The sequence below is a fragment of the Passer domesticus genome, chromosome 2 (assembly GCF_036417665.1).
Source record: "Passer domesticus isolate bPasDom1 chromosome 2, bPasDom1.hap1, whole genome shotgun sequence".
Lineage (NCBI taxonomy): Eukaryota > Metazoa > Chordata > Aves > Passeriformes > Passeridae > Passer > Passer domesticus.
In genome coordinates this window covers 23653409-23672497 of record NC_087475.1, presented here as the reverse complement: position 1 = coordinate 23672497, position 19089 = coordinate 23653409, and the positions used below count along the sequence as shown (strand labels likewise).

Sequence of the window (19089 nt, the reverse complement as noted above, 5' to 3'; positions counted from 1 at the left end):
GGTATGATTAATTTATCCTTTACATCCTCAAAATAGTTATGTACTAATATAGCTTTATTTTAGTTAAATATCCAGTTTTTGTTTTTTATTTGTATGAATTTTTAGTTGACAGCAGCAACTGACATAAACAATCACAGATGTAGAATCTGTAAAAGAAACTGGGTGAGACACTGCATAAAATATCTGACCTATCTGAATGAAGCATTCCATTCTATGAGGGAGAACTTTTATTTAAAATCTATACCTATTAGAGTATATAAAATTAAAAAAAAAAAAATTGGTCACTGAATCTGGAAATTAACATTTGATGGCAATTGCTTTGAATCACTTTTAATAAAATCAGCAGAAAAAAAATAGGGAAAGATGTGTGGTGTCTGCGACTGAGCCCTGCATTGATTCCAAATCGCCATTTCCAGACAATTCCATTCCTGTGTGTGGCCAAGCAGTTAGAGGCATCACTGGCATGTGTGAAAAACTTATCTGACTATCTGACTGAACAGAATAAATGTATAGGGGCTTACTGGGCATAATGTCATGCTCAAGAGTGTGGTATGTTCAGGGTCCCCAGGAAGAAGGAGGAATGATTGAATCTGACTCCATGTTCTTAGAAGGCTAATTTATTGTTTTATGATATTATATTAAAGTATACTATACTAAACTATACTAAAGAATAGAGCAAGCATACAGACAGAAGCCTACAAAGAGTGATAATGAAAACCTGTGACTCTCTCATCAGAGAGTAAGACACAGCTGTACAGTGATTGGTCATTAAGTGAAAACAATTCACATGTTGGATAAACAATCTCCAAACCACATTCCAAAGCAGCATAACACAGGAGAAGCAACTCAGATAATATTGTTTTCATTTTTCTCTGAGGCTTCTCAGCTTCTCAGGAGAAGAATCCTGGGCAACGAGATTTTTCAGAAAACATGATAGTGACACAAGAGAGCTAAGTAGTAAAGGTAGGAAATTTTTTACCTTTTTTTTATTATTATTAATTTTTTTATTATTAATTATTCTAATATACTGGGGCAGAGAAGAGGAATGACAGTGAATTTAAATTCACAAAAAAAATTAAAGAAAATATACTGGAATAAGTTTAATAACAACTATTACACAATCTCGTGCTGGAGGTATCTCAGAGACATAAGAGATTAGAGTTAGAAATCCCAAGGGAGTGTAAAGTTAAAATTTCATGCTGCTTCAGTTATTAACAGAATCTTCTCTTCAGAGCTGACATAATTTATGAAGCACATTAGGTTTTCCCACCATATTTATATAACAACAAAACCAGTGAAAATAACAAACAAACATGTTTAATTAGGATAAGAAGGAAGCTAAAAAAAGAAATAACTCCTTAGTATGTCTGGATCATTTCCACAGCACTGCCATATGGCAGATTCAGCTCGTGTGCAGCAAAGCTGCAATAATTTGTGATTGTTTAAGGCAGACTTGGCAACTGTTTACTAAAGATAACAGAAACTAACCTTTCAGTGACTATGGTGCTATACTGTCAGCATACATAATCTTCTACTGGTCCTGCGTGTCTCAAGGCTGGAAAGCAGTTCAAGTGGCTTAAAATGACCACAATCACTTTTTCTCAATGCCTATGGCCAAAGAATGACTGAAAATTCCTTTCTGCCTTCTTTGATACGAAAAAATGTAGGTAAAAGATGTCTTAGTGTAACCCTACATACACAACTAGGGAAAGAAGAGGTGACTAAGTTACCAAATGCAATGAAATCACAAAAAATGGCTGCTAGGTCTGTAAGTGACAACTGTACCCTAAAAAGGCTAATAAAAGTAAATAAAAAACCCCTATAACTCACCAGTGGTTTTGCATAACAAAGCAGCTCTGAAGTACATATGACTACTTATGTAAAAGGATTCATCCTGACTCATGCTATTATTTGCTTTATAAGGTTCTAGTTCTGTCACAGTTCAAAGCAGAAATCTGTACTGTTCTGGTCTTGTATTCTTGCTGGTGGTAGACCTAAAACTCTTCTGACCAAGCAAATGAGGCAATTTGTAGAAGGAAGTTCTCAGAAAAACTTAACCAGTGTAACAGTAACAAAATACTTTCTGAAAATTGTGATTGCGTTAGTGCAAGAAAAGTAAGCAAAATCATGACATTAATCTTTAACTCAGAATTATTTTCCAGAATATACTGGGTTAAGATGCACCTATCAGTTATCCACCCAAAACAGTGGAAAATTGTGGTCAGTTCCTATATATCCTCTTCAGAATTAAAAATAATTCAGGTAATAATACATAATTGCTACCTATTTTGTGGGCATTATAAAACAAAAAAAATCCTTGCACTGTATTTCTTTGCTGGTTTTCCAGAAATGTTATAATGCAGCCAAGGTTCCCTGATTTTAAGGGATAGCAGAGGTGACTTTAAAAGAAATAGTGTCTTGTTTGCTTGATATTTTTGCTTCTATATTCAAGCTTTCATGAGACTTCCATACAGAACATAGAAAGAGCAATATTTTAGACTGCTTCTATGTTTTGTTTATGTCACAGTCTCCAGATGAATTAAGACTACTAATTTCTGTTGATAGTAGAAGTATTGATATCTCAGCATGTAACACTGATAATTATTCCTATTATTAGTTTAGTGCCTATCAGCACAGTATTAGGGGACAGATTTAAGATGCTGAGAAAGTGGAAGTCTTCCAGTTTGAAAATGTCATAACACTTTTCTGCTATGGTCAAGTGTAGCTGAGCATCCAGTATATAAGAAGTCTGATGCATGTGGTATTAAGATGTTTTGCACACAGTCTGCTCACATGCTTCTTCCCAGTTTTGCAGACTATGAATCAGTTATCAAGTAGAATACTATTTTGCTAGACCAGTGATTTTTCAATCATTTTTTTATTTCCTTTTAGAGTTTGTAGATAGATAAAATATTTCCACTGGAGAAGAAAATCTTTGAATAGCAAATTTTAAGTCAGTCAAAAATAAGCTCATTTCTCTTGGTGTTACCTGATTAATGTTCAATTCAGAAATTGAACACTTAAACCCACTGTGGCTGATGTTTCAGAGAAGCTGAAGAAAAATCTAACCTTAACAAAGGTATTGTGAATTCTGCATTAATTTGAGCAAGGTGATAAGGACATATGAGTTCAGAGAATCAGAAAATCATAAGACAATAACAGGGATCGGTTTGTGGTACACTGCATTCGTTTTCAGGACAATAGCTATTCTGAAGATTCTCTTTTCTGGTGAAAGAATGGATTTCAAGAGGGATTTCAAGCAGATCAGTGGCATTGCTTTGCAGGTATTTGTGGGAAATCATCCCAGCCAGAGTAAAGTAACAGGAATATATTAAAATTTGTTTACTTTATGTTTACAGTATGCACTGTATTACAATGTAATTGCTTCAGCAGTGTTTCTTCTAGTAGTAATAATGGTTCTAGTATTTTTTTATTGAGTGTTTGTCATTTAAACACTAATTCAATTGCCTTTGCAAATATTTGCTTTCTAGCAGTTACCAGGAAGCACAGCACAGTACACCTTTTGAATCAAATCAGGGCAAACCCCACTATTTCACTCAGTGCCTTCCACAGGATTACTTGAAGAAGTAAGCTTTAGGTGAGAAATTTAACAACCTAGGGACCCTGTCTTATTAAAAATCTTTGGTTTGCTTTTTCTAAAAACAGTGTCTGAGCTTCAGTTTGAGCTAAATAAAGTCACTGATTTTTTTTTGTTTGTTTCTTAGATGTTGATACTTTGATAGCATGTTTCAACCACTGCCTTGTTTTTAATATCACACTTTCTTCTACCAGGCATTTCTTTGAGGTTAATAATCATCAGGGAGCATGATTAGAAGAGGTTCTGCTAGTGTGTGTATTGGCAAATGTCAAGCCTGTATACAGCTCCTTTGTAGATGTTCTGCAGTTTTCTTAAGTACAAGAACACCTCTTAGAGCAAACCCAGACTCTGCAATCACCTGCCCTGCTAATCCTAATTATCTTTAGTAGGACTCAGGAGTTCATGATAGCAACGCATTGATGTTCAATTTCTTAATTCAATGTATGACATCTCGCCTCTATACTCATCAGTCCTACAGTTTAGAACTCAAAGGAAGGAATAGCTTGTGTCTTTCTAAAATACAACCCTATTGGCTACAATGAAATCAGGAAAAATCCTCCATTTTCATAAATATTTTTTTTCTCCAGTTATTATGTCTAATGATGAAAATTATTTTCGTATTTGACTTCTCTTCAAACACTGCATTTTATTTAATTTTCCATCCTAGACCAAAGGCCACGTCTGATTCCACCTTTTCTCTTCATTGGGAAGTATAAATAAATAATAACTTTGTGGTAAAGTTCACCAGAATCATGTAATGCTCTTGACATTATAGTGTACCATAAAACACCAGTATTCCTAGGTTGCCTGACTTACCTCCTTAAACCTAAGTGCACTGTCTTGCCAAGAATTATGGAATAATTCTGTTGGCAAAGATCTCCAAGATTAGTGAGTGCAGCCTTTGAGGGGTCACTGCCTTGACAGCTAGACCGTAGCCCTAAACACCACACCTAGATGTGTCTTGGAGGGAGACTTCCAAGGTTGGTGACAGTCTGAGGTCTGCCTGTTCCCATGCTTAACCACCTCTTTCATTAATTCTTTCTGGTATCCAACCTGAGCCTCCTCTGGCACAGCTTAAGGCTGTGTTCTCTTGTCCTGTCACTGGCTCTCTGGGAGAAAAGGCTGACCCCTGCTTGGCTACAACCTCCTTCAAAGTGGCTGTAGAGAACCATAAGGTCTCCCCTGACCCTCCTCTTCTCTAGACTAAATAACCCCAGCTCCCACAAGTGCTCCTAATATGACAATCTCTAGGACCTTCACCAGCTCCCTTGCCCTTTTCTGGATGTGCTCCAGTGCCTCAATGTCTTTGTTGAAGTGAGGGGCCAAAACTGAGCACAAGATTTGAGGTGTAGCATCACAAGGGTTGAGTACAGAAGTTCTTAATTGAACAGATCTGTCAGATAAAAAAATTTCATAAAGCCGTAGAAATATACTGCAAAGCAGTGTAATTTTATACAGAAATAATCTATTCAGTAACATGTTACTTTGTTCTGTGATGTGATATTTAATGTTGAGCTTATTACTTTGCAATTGCCTAAATAGATATCTGTGCACTTCCATAGGGTTTTATATTAATGTTTTCTCTTAGTGCTCCCATTACAGAGATATTTAAAACTAACAAACAAACAAAAGTCAGATTTTAATTAAATTATGATTGGAATTTATATAGTCCACATATGTTTCAGGAGTTTTAATATACAATAGAATCCATTCAAATTTTTATGTTTTGCTCTGGGATTTTTCAAACTGTTTAAGAAATTAAGAAATATCTTCTGTCATATATCTGAAGATGGACATAATCCTCAGTGTTTGCCTGTCATCATAGTGAGAAAAACCTCAGATATCTTTATTTCCTTATGAACTTGCTTGCAAACTAAGAACTCTAGGCAAGCCCATTAAAATCTTTACAAGAGTTAACTGGCACACTGGAGCAAATCACCTAGTTTGAATCAGAATCCAATGCTAATTCATGATGCCTTCATTGCTCTGTGTTTGGGACAACTAATTAATCAAACTCAGATTAGGTTGTTAAAATGATCTGCCTAAATAGGATTTAAACTGATTATAATTTTTAAAATAGAATCTCATTACCTGGGTAGATTTGTCAGAACATTTATGTCTATGTTTGAATTGCTAATGTACAATTAGAAAAGTAATCATGTAAAGTATTAGAACACTATGTGCTCTGAGAATTATTTATTACTCCTTGAGTAGCCTCTCTGATATAAAAATAATTTTCCATTAATAAATGAAAAAATAGAAGCAGAATTTAAGTATCACATTTACAATACCTCTTTATTAAAGAACACACATTCCATATTGGGCTACTTAGAAGAAAATTCAAAATGCATTGCTAAAATGGAAAAGAAATGGAAAAAATCGAAACTGCAAAGGAATTTAATCCATTATACTACAAGGTTGACTTTTTTGATTATGTGTTTGGAAGCAATAATTGCTCAAGCATATATATGATAAGTATCTCTGAATTATACCACCATGTTTTGAACCTCACATACATATCCACCACCACACACAGAGAGACACCAAGAGATCATGAAGGATGGGATGAGAATTCCACCATCTTTTGTTTGGTGGTTGGTGCATCCTTGCTCTCCCCACTCCTCTCCCATCCTACTCTGTTATCTAAGGAGCTCCTGATAAGCCCTGACTGAATCAGCTGAGCCACCAGGTGAAGCACTCCTTGCTGGCACCAGTTTGTCACTGAAATGTCCCTTGACTAAGCTCTTGCATGATAAAGGTGGGAACAATTCTGGCCACAACAGGAACATCAGGTGCCTGATTCAGGTGAGGAACAAAGAATAAGCAGTTATCCTTCTTAGCCCTGGTAAATTATTCACCTGAATTGCATAGCCCAAGTGAATGCTGCTGTTTCTAAAACATTTTGAAAAAATTAATTTTAGCCTGAGTGGAACACTACATTGATAAAAATGTCTAGTAGTTATGGCCAGGATGGAAACTGACTGATGACTGGAGAAAATCCTCTTGCGACCTTATAAACAGTGGTCTTAAGGGAAGACTGAATTGTCCTGGACTGCAGCAGGCTACACCAATATCCCCCCCTAAGTGGTACACTTCTTGGAGGTCATGAACTCTCAAGTTTGTGATATTGAAAAGGCCATCACTGATGATGAGGCCTAGGTTGATATTCCCCACCTCATCATTCCTCAAGGTGCAAACCATGCCTCTTGAGAAATGCTAAGGCATTTAATGTATTTCACTGAACCTGAGTGGAATTTTAACAGGTACCTTTACAGCCATAGATACAGATATATACACTTCTTTGTCTGCATCTGTGCATTGATTAAGGTATGAATTATATTATTGTAAATCTATAATTAAATCAAGTAAACCCTACTGAATCACCTCAAAAATATTAAATTAGTCAATGATTAGGTGCTGACAAACCCTTTTGTGCCCTTATGTTTTGTAATCATATCCTTTGCACCTTTACCCTTTTGCATTCTTTGTCTTCTTGTAAATTATTCTAAATTGATTCTAATCCAATTTTCTTATATATTCTTCCTCTATGTAGTAAGTAATAGAGTGAACCTTGCCATTAAATTCTGTTAAAGTCATACTTTCACAAATTCATATAGAACCTGCTTTTTGCCAATTCCTTTGATGATGATTCTATAAGTTACTTTAAGCACTCATTCAGAACATGCATGAAGCAGTGGATCTAATAAAATCCAGTTTGATTTGTGATGTGCTATGACATGCATCGAGAATGTAGCACAATCCTGAGCTAAAAATAGTTTCAAATAAAGATATCCTGGCAGATGCATCCCAGTGGTAAAATTATCTGCAAACAGCCGCTTGTACACGAACTTGTCCATGGTACAAGAGCAGTCCACAGAGTGAATTCAACACAAAGACCTCCCTGAATCACTTGGATGTTAAGCCCTTACCTGTTTTGCTTTACAGATGGACAGTTCTTGCCAATATAGGCACAACCATTCTTGTTCTGCAGTCAGTCAGCAGACTTCACACGCAGAGATATGTACAGCTTCCCCTTGGGTCAGCAGCCATGACTCGCAGTGCAGCGAGAAAGCATTCAGTGGGTACACCTGCATTGGTAAGGACCATTTTCTGTATTATTAAGTTGTAAGAATGTTGTGAACACCCCATGTGTGGAGACGCAAGTCTGGACTCCATGTTCTTAGAAGGCTGGTTTATTATATTATGATATATATTATATTAAAATGCCACATTAAAACTATACTAAAAGAATAGAGAGAAAAGATTGGTCAGAAGGCTTGAAAGAACAAGAATAGAATGCATAACAAAGACTTGTGACTCTCAGTGTCTGATGCAGCTGCATCTGTGATTGGCCGTTAATTAGAAACAACCAACATGCATCAATCACAGCTGCACCTGTTGCATTCCACAGCAGCAGATAGTTATTGTTTACAATTCTTTCCTGAGGCCCTTAGCTCCTCAGGAGGGAAAAATCCTAGCAAAGGATTTTTCATAAAATATCATGGTGACATACGAAGGATCCCTAGAATTGTTTTCCTGCAGGCCAAAGAGCATTTCCCAAGGCTTTGAGGATGTTTCAGGATTTAGCTTAAAACTCTTGATGTTTGATTTTGAGGTGCAAGGATGCTTTGAGGGCAAAGGCAAAGAGACAAGTCCATTCAATAGGATGTATACAGACATTCCCATTTCAGGTGGTGTCAATGCCTGTTACAGGGACAGTTTTTCCTTAGGCCCTCAGAGAGGGTCTGTGACTGCATTTGACATGAAGTTTTAAAAGAATTTTTTGATCCAGATATATAATGTACAAAAAAAAATCATTGTGATTTCTCCTCTCTTTCCATGTTTATATGGTTTCCCTCCTTTAGAACTTCTGTGAACTTTACAGAAAAAATCTTTTGCTATGTATGGGTGATGTGATTGCGAAATTTTTGATTGCATTTGCTGGAGACAATTTTCTGGTAGATGCTACAATCTTTTTCTTACAACCTGATTTAAGGAAAAAAAAAGTGAAAGGATTTTTTTTTCCCACGTCTTCCCATTTCTTCTTTGAAATCAACTAATTCACATGTAATTTACTAATTCACAGGTCCTTAATGTGATTTTTTTGGTGCAAATCATTTCCTCAGCTGCCTTGGGCAGAAGTGCGACACTGGCATAATTAAGGAGACAAAACTTATTGTTCACAGTTTGCAAATAATATGACATGTTTACATTTAAAAACCAGCCAATCAAACTGCACTTCCTTAATGGTTACCTAAAGACCACGTGCTAGAACTAGCATTCTGCCTCCCATTTTAGATACACTAGTGTTTTACAGTTAAATGATGGACTCCATGAACCAGTTTCAGCTAGAGTTTTCTTTATGGAGAACATTTAAAGTTTTATTGCTGTTGGGTATTCTACTAAAAAAAAATCTGCAAGATTATTTTACAGATCTGACACAGCTGACCAGTCCCACACCACAAAAACAATATAATATTGATACATTAAACTAATCTCCACTAAGAAGTTATTTAATTAACATAACTCTCCTGCATCCCAAGATTTTAATATTAAATTCACTTATGGTTCATATATTAAAATGATGAAGATATTTAACTCCATATTTGCATATTCCCATATTTTTGCTTTTGTTTTTTCAGCTTCTCCACCAGTTAAATCAGAGAAACAGTTAATAAAATTCTATGTGTGAACTAGTGTTCTACACATTTAAGTTCTGCAGTGGAGGATTTCATATGGATAGATATATTCTTCTGTCTTTGGCAAACAGCAGAGACAAGGTATTAATTTGTATATTCCAAATATACTTGGTCTATGCATACAAAACAGTGCCCTCAAAAAGCTTCCATTTTATGAAATCTTTTAGCATTTCTTTTAATTCCAATCTAAACTCACTTTTATATTTAATCTTGTTGATCATTGTGATTATGGTTTTGGAAACTTATTTCCAATAAATTATTAGGAATCAATCTGTAAGTACTAATTCTAAGGAATGCGTTTCTAGCAGGTAACATGCAAACAATAGAAATTAAAAGATAAAGGTTTTAAAAACGTTTAAACCTTTAAAAAGATTCAATTAAAAATGTTGTAAGGCCTTTTATTTTTGTTTCTTCTTTAATGATAATGATAATAATAAATATTATTATTATAAGTCTCTGTTCATTTATTCAAAGCTTACAGTGTTTCAGGCATTCTAAATTTGGCCTGAGATATAAAGCCAAAGTGATTTGATTATGACACAAGAATTTTAGGTCTGTAATAGTGCTGGTTTTCTGTTTCAAGTAAACCTTTACTTTCTAATGGTTTATTTTTTTTCCCTTTATACTTCTCATCAATTTACCTAACATAGAAAGATAATTTACTAATGTTATGTTTAAAATAAATAATATATTTGGGTGTCATTATTTTTATCAACACTACAATAAAACATGAATGACACAATAATGAAATCAAGTAATGATCAGGAAAAGAAATCTTAGTCTCAATTACACAGTGTTAGATATCTTTCTTCTAGAAGATAATGAGAACTGTCATTGACCTTATTCAAGTCACTTCTCACATTTAAGGTACTTTTTCATTTAACAGGTTGGGTCAATTCACAAGATTTAATATTGACTAAGATGTCTGTTCTTATTGGCAAATTAATAAGCTCTTCAGTGCTAAAGGTGACAATAGAAATGCTTGGATTCCTCCAATTTCAGATTTAGAAACCTTCAGTTACCACTTCTTACTACACTCATTAGACTTAATTGTGGTATTTGTTTAAAACCTCAATTTCATGTGCAAACCTGTCTGTTCTTTACTGCCATTCTCAAACTGCCATATATATTTACTTAAGTGTATATTTACTTCAGTATTTAGTGTAAGCCATGAAAACTGGTAATGCACAAATATGGTCTTCATATGACCAACTAATTTCCTTTTTTATCCTAGTGTGCAGAAATCCTCTAAGTGAACAAAGCACCAAATCCAGTTAGCACTGAAATACCTTTTGCTGTCTTAGATATGGAAAGCTGAATCAAAAAACCTGCTGAAAAAGGACAAATTTGTAAATTGTTCCTAAATTTCCAGTCACGTGCCACAGCCATTGGTCAAATAGGGGCAAATATATTTGGAGACAAAGGCTTTCTGTTGTCCCAGAATCCTCAGTCCAATGATTTTAATAGTTGCATAATAGTATCCAAGATAAATAAACTACCAATCAAGTAATACACTAGCAGGTTTATTTTTCAGTTTAAAAAGGAAGGATTGTGCAAAATATGGAATAAGGAATCCTATAAGTGCACCAGAGTATTTTCCAAAGAGCATAACTGAACAATAGTTCTGTGTTTTAAGAACAGCCATACCTGTGAATCCTTCCTACCATGGATGGCAATGCCGTAGTAGAAGGAGCAAGGGTCAAATTGACTGTATAGAAGCAAAGGTTAAGTGCAGGTTTGCAGAATTCAGTGCATGAGTTGTTCACCTACTGGCTGCTTTTAGCACCTAACTTAAAAGCAGTTCTCAGATCCTAAAGTTAGAAGTTAATGTTCCTCATTTAATGAATGGGAAGAAAAAAAAAAAAAAACGGAAAAGATAACGTGTCCAGAAAATGAACTTAGTAATAAAGGCAGGTGCTTAAATTTAAACTGTAAAATCTCTCTGCCATTTTACAACATTTTATTATTGAGTTTAAATTAGTTTTTTGAGTCTAGTCATCTACATAGCTACAAGAACAAACTTTGTTGGCAGCTGAACAAACTGTTGGCAATCTGAAACATACAGTCAAAAAATTTATTCTTAAAAGAGAGGTTTTACTTCAGAAACATATAGCTTAATTCTTCTATCACCTATTCTTCTTAATCTGTTCCACAAATATCTTAATGTTATTTGTATTCAGAACATACATCCTTGGTGTTACAATTACACAGTGTCTTGGTTTAGGGCAATTTACACTCACAAATGTGAAAAATATGAAGTATCTTCAATAACCAACCACAAAAAATCTCTGAAAGTTTTTAATATTTATATCTTTTAAGATGAAGAAAATTAACTAAAGAGAAAATTTGTGTGCTGACTATTCTGCTAGTTTTTTTTCTGCTGTTAAGGAAAAAAAATGATAAAACAGTGCTGCTATCACACAATGTTTCAAAATATGATTTTTTAAATATTAACAAACATAAATTCGGATTCACTGCTATTTGCTATTTCTGTGGATATGAGTATTTTATATAAATAGCTTCCAAAGACTAATTTGATTGTCAACGTAGAGACAAATAAAGCAAAATTTGTGCAGCACTCAGATGATAGCTTTCTAACAGCAGTTTATGCAGCTGACAATAAACGATGGCTGAGATACCCTTAAACTGCACATGTGGGGCAAAGCACCTCACTGTCCTGCTCAGCCTCCTGGCAGACTTCAGTATTCACCATCCCAACATGTAATTTTGTGGGTGGTTGTGATTCAAACCACAGCTGCACAATCAGGGTTGGAAACAGTGCCTCATCTCTCTTGCTATAGCTGCATGGCAGAAAATGAGTAGGAAGGAAACCTAACTCAGACTATGCACGTATTCAAGAAAAAGTTCTTCTAAACCAGATCCCTTTTAAGACTGTTCTGGGCAGCATTACACAGTCTGCATTCATGTAGGATGAGGACAGATTTTACTGGGACCTGAGGTTGGTTCTCTGCTCTTCTTGCAATCCAGTTAACAGGGTATTTCACTAAGGCCACAGGCTTTGTGTGAATCTAATGTTGTAGGATTTAGTTCAGCCCTTGACTTTAAAGTCTTGGCCTGAGCTGATTTTAGATTGTTTTAAGATAAACCTAATGTAAACCCAGCTTTTTATAAGCAGTGTGTACGTGAACCAAGCAGTGCAAAATCTCTATGTCCAGGGATTGATAATTGTCCCCATTTGGTTATTGTCCCTGTCACTGGAGAAGACATGGTATATGTCTCTTCAATGACATGTAGATAATTTTGCATTAAGCTGCTAGCATACCCCCTAAGACAAAACTCATGTTCTCTGTCTAGCTTATCAGAATGTCAATATCTCAAATAAACTCAATGACTATATGAAGGACCTCACAGGCCACGTCTGTTTTGGGCTATAGAAAACAGCTACATTTCAATACTATTGTTACTTACACAAAAAATTGTTATTTCAAATGGAACATACAGGGTATTTTCAGAGTTTTGTGTTTAAACAGGTCAGAATTGAATATTTCATTGGAATTTTCTGTCTGTGTATATAAAATGTGAGCTTTTTTATTAAAAAACCCATAAGTTTCACTGGTGTTGATATGTTCCTCTTGGATCAATTGGCTCACTGACAAGAACAGTTTTAAAATAAGACTTCAGAGAAGAAGTTTGGGAGATGCTTATATAATGCCCAATTGCTAAAGAAATGCCAAAGTAATTTTTAAATAGTGGAAAATGAGGATGGAAAGAACAGATGGTTGTCCTCAAATTTGTACCCTTCTCACAAGTGGCATGGAGCTGCCCTTAAAAAAAAAATTGAAAAAAAAGAAAATCAAGTTAAATTATTAAAAATAGATCTAGAAAATGAAATATCAAAGTACCAAAATAACTCAGATTTTGAAAGCAAAACCTCTGAAATTTGACTCCATAACTTTACTTTTTTCCAATTTTCTAATTTCACAAACTTCACTTCGTAATTTATTAAATCAATAATAATGTGTAAAACTTCTAGTTCCTAGAGCAATGAAAAATGGGGGGAAAAAGTTATTCTAATAACTATTAGGTAAACATTAATGGAATTAGATAATCAATGAAATATTTTATTGTAATGCACTGAGGCAAAGATATTACTCATAAAAGGGCATGTTATTTTTATCATAGACTACCATAAGTGAAGGCAGAAAGGGCACAATTCAAGCATTTTGAATTGTAACTTCATGTAATACAGGAGCATTTACAGTACCTAATGCATCAATGCCCAAAAGCAGATAAGGCACTAAAGTTCACACATCCAGCCAATGGCAAATTTGATTAAAAGTCAATTTTAACAAGGTTTCCATTTCTTTTGCTGTGCCTTGAGGACTGCCGTTCCATTTTAAATTAACATTTTATTATGCTATGTGGTTTTTACAGTGTTATTAGATTAATTAGCTGATCTTGTTTACTTAGATTGAACTTTTATTTGGTTTTGGATTCAATATTGAGTTCTGTGGATAGAAATTCCAATTGTAATTTCAAAGTGAATATGCCTGTTCTTTTTAAAAGTAGTTCTTTACACTATATTTAATCTATACCAATTGTATTTCTTAGTGAACTCTCACATTCTTCTAATGAGTTATCATGGTCTACAGCTGTGGTTACCAAAGCAGTCGCCTCCCTAGTCAAGTGGAAAAGCAAATTAAAATTTTATAGTCCACATATATGAGATTCAGTCTATTCAGTCTAAAGGAACTATTTAACACAGTTCCTTTTAGCAATTCAGAAATTTTATTTTCTTCTCACCATTAAACATTGTGCCATTGCTTAGCTGCTTTAGAGGCAATTAAGTACAAAAATATTAAAGCTACATCACTAGCACACTATTTGTACTTCCACTGCTGATGCATTAAAATAGACATTCTATTCCATGATAGTTGTAATCTTAATTTTCTCTTAAAACTTACATGCAATATGAGTATAACTGCATTTTTTTCATAAACTAGAGGTAGACAGCCAATGACACAGGACTAAAGAGAAAGTAAGATGTGGTCTTGTGGAAGGTATTCTGTTCACTTGTCAAGCAATAGGAGATGTGGGGACATAATTTTGATCACATTGAATTATATCTCTCATACTTGCCCAAAAGACTGATACCTTTGACTTTCCTGTGGACATTTGAAAACTAAGTCTGTTTTGTCTATTTATTTTCACTATTTTAATAAGACAGAGAAGGATTTAAGTTATAGCTAGCACCAGTAGGCAAGTTAGAATTTTATTAACATATAAACTAGTGGACATAAAATCCCAACCAAATAAATTTACAGTGTATTTTGTTCATCATGATTGCTGCAGATTTTGTGGGTTTTCTTCCTGAGAAAACTATTGTCTGCAAAAACCTCCAAATCTAAACCTTTTCAACTGCTATAACAAACTCTGGAGATGGCCGTTTTATACCAGACTTGTGCAGTTAAACTTTAAATCAAATACCTTTTTTGGAAGTCTGATCTTTACAGAATAAATTAGAAATTTAAGTATAACTTTTTCAGTAAAATAAAAGGTATATTGGAGTTGTCTTTTGTTCCACCTTTCATTATATGGACATAATAATATAGGAGTTATTCTGCCTAATAGCTGTCACAAAAAAATAGGTTGCAGTTTGCCAGCAGACCTACACTTCATTGAAGATCAGAGAAATCAAAATTATTGATAAGTCCTAAGAAAACAAGAAAAAATGTAGTCTTTCCTCCCTCTGTTTTCAAAAAGACAATTCTGAATACAAGAGGAACAAGAACAAATAGACAATGTAAAATAGAAAAAAAAAAGGCAGAAATAAGCAGTTTTCACTTTCCCCCCTGGATTCCCAAGGAAAGCAAAAAAAAATCCTGTTCATACAGCTCTTCCTGATACTGTTTATGTCAGAATACCTAAAATATGATAAACAAAGGGGAAAAAAAGATGTAAAAGTACAAAGAAGGTGAGAAGATGAAAGAGACATCAACATAACTACTTTGGTGCTCTTTGGCTGTTTAGAGATCATATTGTATTACCCATTCCCATAACTTGCTGAGAACATGCTATGGCTGAGACTGTCATTGCCCTGCAGCATATCACCATATTAACAAGAAAGAAAATCCATCACTTATCTAGATATGGGATCAATATCTGTGAAATCTGACAGAAAAACATAGTATGGAACTGAGTTAATTTAATACAGAATGATTTGGTCTTGGATTACAGTAACAGAGAAGACAATATCTATCTTAAGATTTTGTTGTGCAAAGTATTTTTTAAAATAACTTTGAATGGCACAATTGGCTGTTGATTTTTGCTATTATCAGTCAGCAGTAAGATTCTGAATTCACCTCTTAGGTTCTAACAGCAAATTTATACTTTTGGTGAACAATTGCAACAGCCAAAAATTCTTCTTGACCTTAGGTGGACATTCCAAAGTCATTCCAAAATAATCTGGATCATAAAATATTGCACAGCCTTGCCAAAGAGCTAGATCTTAATAGTAGTTTATGGAATCGCTGAATTGTTTAGGTTGGAAAAGACCTTTAAGATCAAGTCCAACTATTGACCCAACTCTGCCAAGTCCACCACCAAACCATGTCCACAAACACCACATTTACTTGGGTTTTTTATATGCCTCCAGGGTATGGTGACTCAAACACTTCCCTGGGCAGCCTGTTCCAATGTTTGGCAATCCTTTTTGTAAAGAAGTTTTCCCCGCTGCCCAATCTAAACCTCTCTTGGTGTAAGTTGAGGCTACTTAATTTTGTCCTACACTACACTCAGGCTACAGATCCCTTCCTTTTTGGGAAAGCAGCCCTAATTCCAATGTGGCCATTCTCAGGTGCTTTGTGGTTTTTTAACACATCAGTCACTCTTGTGTTGCCACCTGGATCTCCATCCCTGACCTTCACTGAGAGGGCAGGTTGAACCACCTTGTTCACACAAATTGGATGAATAAGAAGTGAGAGATCCTCATGTAGTAACAACTTGAACAGCACTTTTTGGTTTTGGGTTTGTCATTTGGTACTTTTAGGTGATTGGTTAGCATGTGCTTTTAGAAAGACAGAGGTATGGAAATAATGTTTATTATTTAATCATGCCTGAGTTTCATTAAAGATTTATTTTAAGTTCTGCTTTTTCTAATTTGCCTATTTGGTACTTCTGTAAACTTTTATGCATAAGTGAAGAGGACAAGGTTTACCCCACCCCACTTCCTCCTTATTTCAACAGAAATTTAGAACACTGGAAAAGACCTTTACAGAAGTTCAATTAAATGTACTTTGACACAAAAAGTGCACTATTTTCATAAGCACATACTGAGCCCAGTAAGGACAAAAGCTAATTTATTTTTTTATTTATTTTACTTCAGAGTTTGCTTTTAGGTAATTTTTTTGCTTGTTTTCTGAAAGAACAATTAAAAAGTTTTGAACAAGCAGAGTAATAGTTTGCCCTTTCATGGAATGCCTCATATCTGTTACAGATTTGTTAATAGATCTTTTTTTTCCTTTTTTACCTTAGAACTCACACAAGACAGAAAATTAAGATGAGGAAGGGCCATGTACAAATGCCATAATCCACAGTCTTTAAGTTACTAAAAAGTGTAGCTTCTTTAAGTAGTAACACAAGCCACTCGAAAAACCCAGCATTCTGAAATACTTACTCACAAAATCAATTTCTTTTTTGGTATGCTAATCCTTGGGCTGAACAAATTTAAGAAATATTTCTTAATTTTAAAAATAAGATGAGGGAAATGAAGATAAAATCTTAATTAGTAGTAATAGCAATAATAATCCCGTGAAGTATTTTTCTGATGTATAATAAACACATCTGTTTCTTGTTGTCCATGCATTCAGTGTGTATGTGGGGGAGTATTTATTAATAAATCAGCTTCTCATTTAGTTTTCAATGCCAAAAATCCCTTTTAACAGCTAAGTATTTCAAACAACATACACATGCTAGAAGCTTGTTATGATTGGTCTAGTAGTTTGATTTATAACTGAACTTCATTTGATATACTCAGTGGTTTGAGTCACTGATATCTACATAAAGTAGTGACTTTTTTCAATGTATGCAATCATCAATTTAATTTACCTCACTCCTTTTATTTGTTTAAACTTTGTTGCTAAAGAAAACAAACTTTGTCCTTTACATAAAGGACTTAATTTTACTTACATCCCTTGTAATTGTAATAGACCAAATTACCAATGAGTTAGAACGGGCACTTGAACTTAGTGTTTGTACAAGGTTTTTAGGAAGCTGAAGTTTTTAGGAAACAATATTATTTATCCATTTGTGAAATCCACTTATGTGTGGATTTGGTATCTGCTAGTCTTTTGGTATCTGCTAGTCTGGCTGTGGTGCAATACACAGATAAATGTCAAAATATTGTTTTAAAGAGACATGTCCAGTAGATACTATTTACATATCTAGGGTACACCACAACTGGTGAGAGAATTAATTGCTACAGGCTCTTTTACACAGCAACTAAAAATTAAAGCATTGATATTACTTGCTTTTATTTTATTCAAACTCTTCTCACTCAATCTCTCTTCTTCCTGGCTTGCCTTCTTTTACCTCATGTACCTCCAATTCAGACTTTGGTGAGTAATTTGGAAACAGTGAAAACCAGACAAAGTAAGCATGATGTGATGTGAGGATGAATAGACATTTAATGTGACTGGATGTAACATGGCATACCCTGCTTCTTCTGTAGTTTCCTCCCGCTCCAGCCATGAAAATTCTTTTATAGCTCTTGAGTGCTTATGAAAGAAAAGAATAAAATGGAATTAAATTTCTTGTCTCACAAGGTGAATTTGCAAGATAAAAACAGTTCAGTAGCCTGCCATCCAATTAATTTATCTTCCAAAATTATTTCAGTGATCTTTCTCTTAAATTTTGCATATAATCATTCTATAAGCATAGTGATACTAAAGAAATTCCAGCTGTTGTTTAATATTAATATTCAGTTCACCACTGACTGCATCTTTATGCATGTTCTTAAGATGCAGAGATATCCAGACCTTCAGCTATAGTACACTCCCATTAAAACAATCATCAGGAAATTCTAAACTATTGGTTAATGATTTTTTTCTCTTTGAATATTAGTATAAAACTTTTACAATATTTTTTTTCCTTTTATATATCATGAGGAGATGAGTGAACTGACTTTCCCTGTCAATGAAAAGGAAAAGTGATTTTCAAAAAAAGAAGAAAAAAAGCTGCTTTTAACTTCCTTTAGGGGGTACCGCAACCTTATTTTTACTGTCATTTCCCGAAGGCCTTCAACAATTTTCCACAAAGGCATTTTAGAAAAGTAGTAAAAGATAGTCTTGTCTGGTTTTGTCACATTTATGACTTCACTTGTTATTTGATTTCTTTTTTAACCTTTTGCATTATGGCCTTTGTTTTAGCTTGTGACAAGGCAGAGAGGAGAGAAGAGATAAGAGGTTGAGTTGCAAGTCTTCTGAGCATTGTGAGACTTAAACTCAATGCATGAGGGTGTTATTAAGGCTACATTTGGATTGACTAATGTTTTTTTTATCTGTAGTATCCTGAAAGAATTCAGCAGGAAATTAAGTAAAACTGGTGATTTTTAACTCAGTGTTTTCAGGTGGGAAATAAAGCGCAAGACAAAATTGGAATTGTTAATTTACCTGACCCTAACAGAAACATAGAAACCAAAATATGGATTATGAACAGAACACAGAATGTTTCACTACATTTAGGTTTATTATTATTATTATTATTACTATTTTTAAGTGGTAACATGAGAGAATGATAGATATATTATTTCAGTTTCTTTTCTATAGGACTGTG

At 34.4% G+C, this 19089-nt stretch overlaps 1 long non-coding RNA gene across 2 annotated transcripts; it reads left to right on the top strand.

The window, feature by feature from the left end:
- Positions 1 to 817: 817 nt before the first annotated feature.
- Positions 818 to 9374, top strand: LOC135295255 (uncharacterized). Of its 2 annotated transcripts, XR_010357292.1 has the most exons (4): positions 818 to 963; positions 3492 to 3598; positions 7544 to 7694; positions 9241 to 9374. It is a non-coding gene; the product is annotated as an uncharacterized LOC135295255 (long non-coding RNA). The 2 variants fall into 2 exon arrangements; XR_010357293.1 differs by lacking the exon at positions 3492 to 3598.
- The last annotated feature ends 9715 nt before the right edge of the window (positions 9375 to 19089 follow it).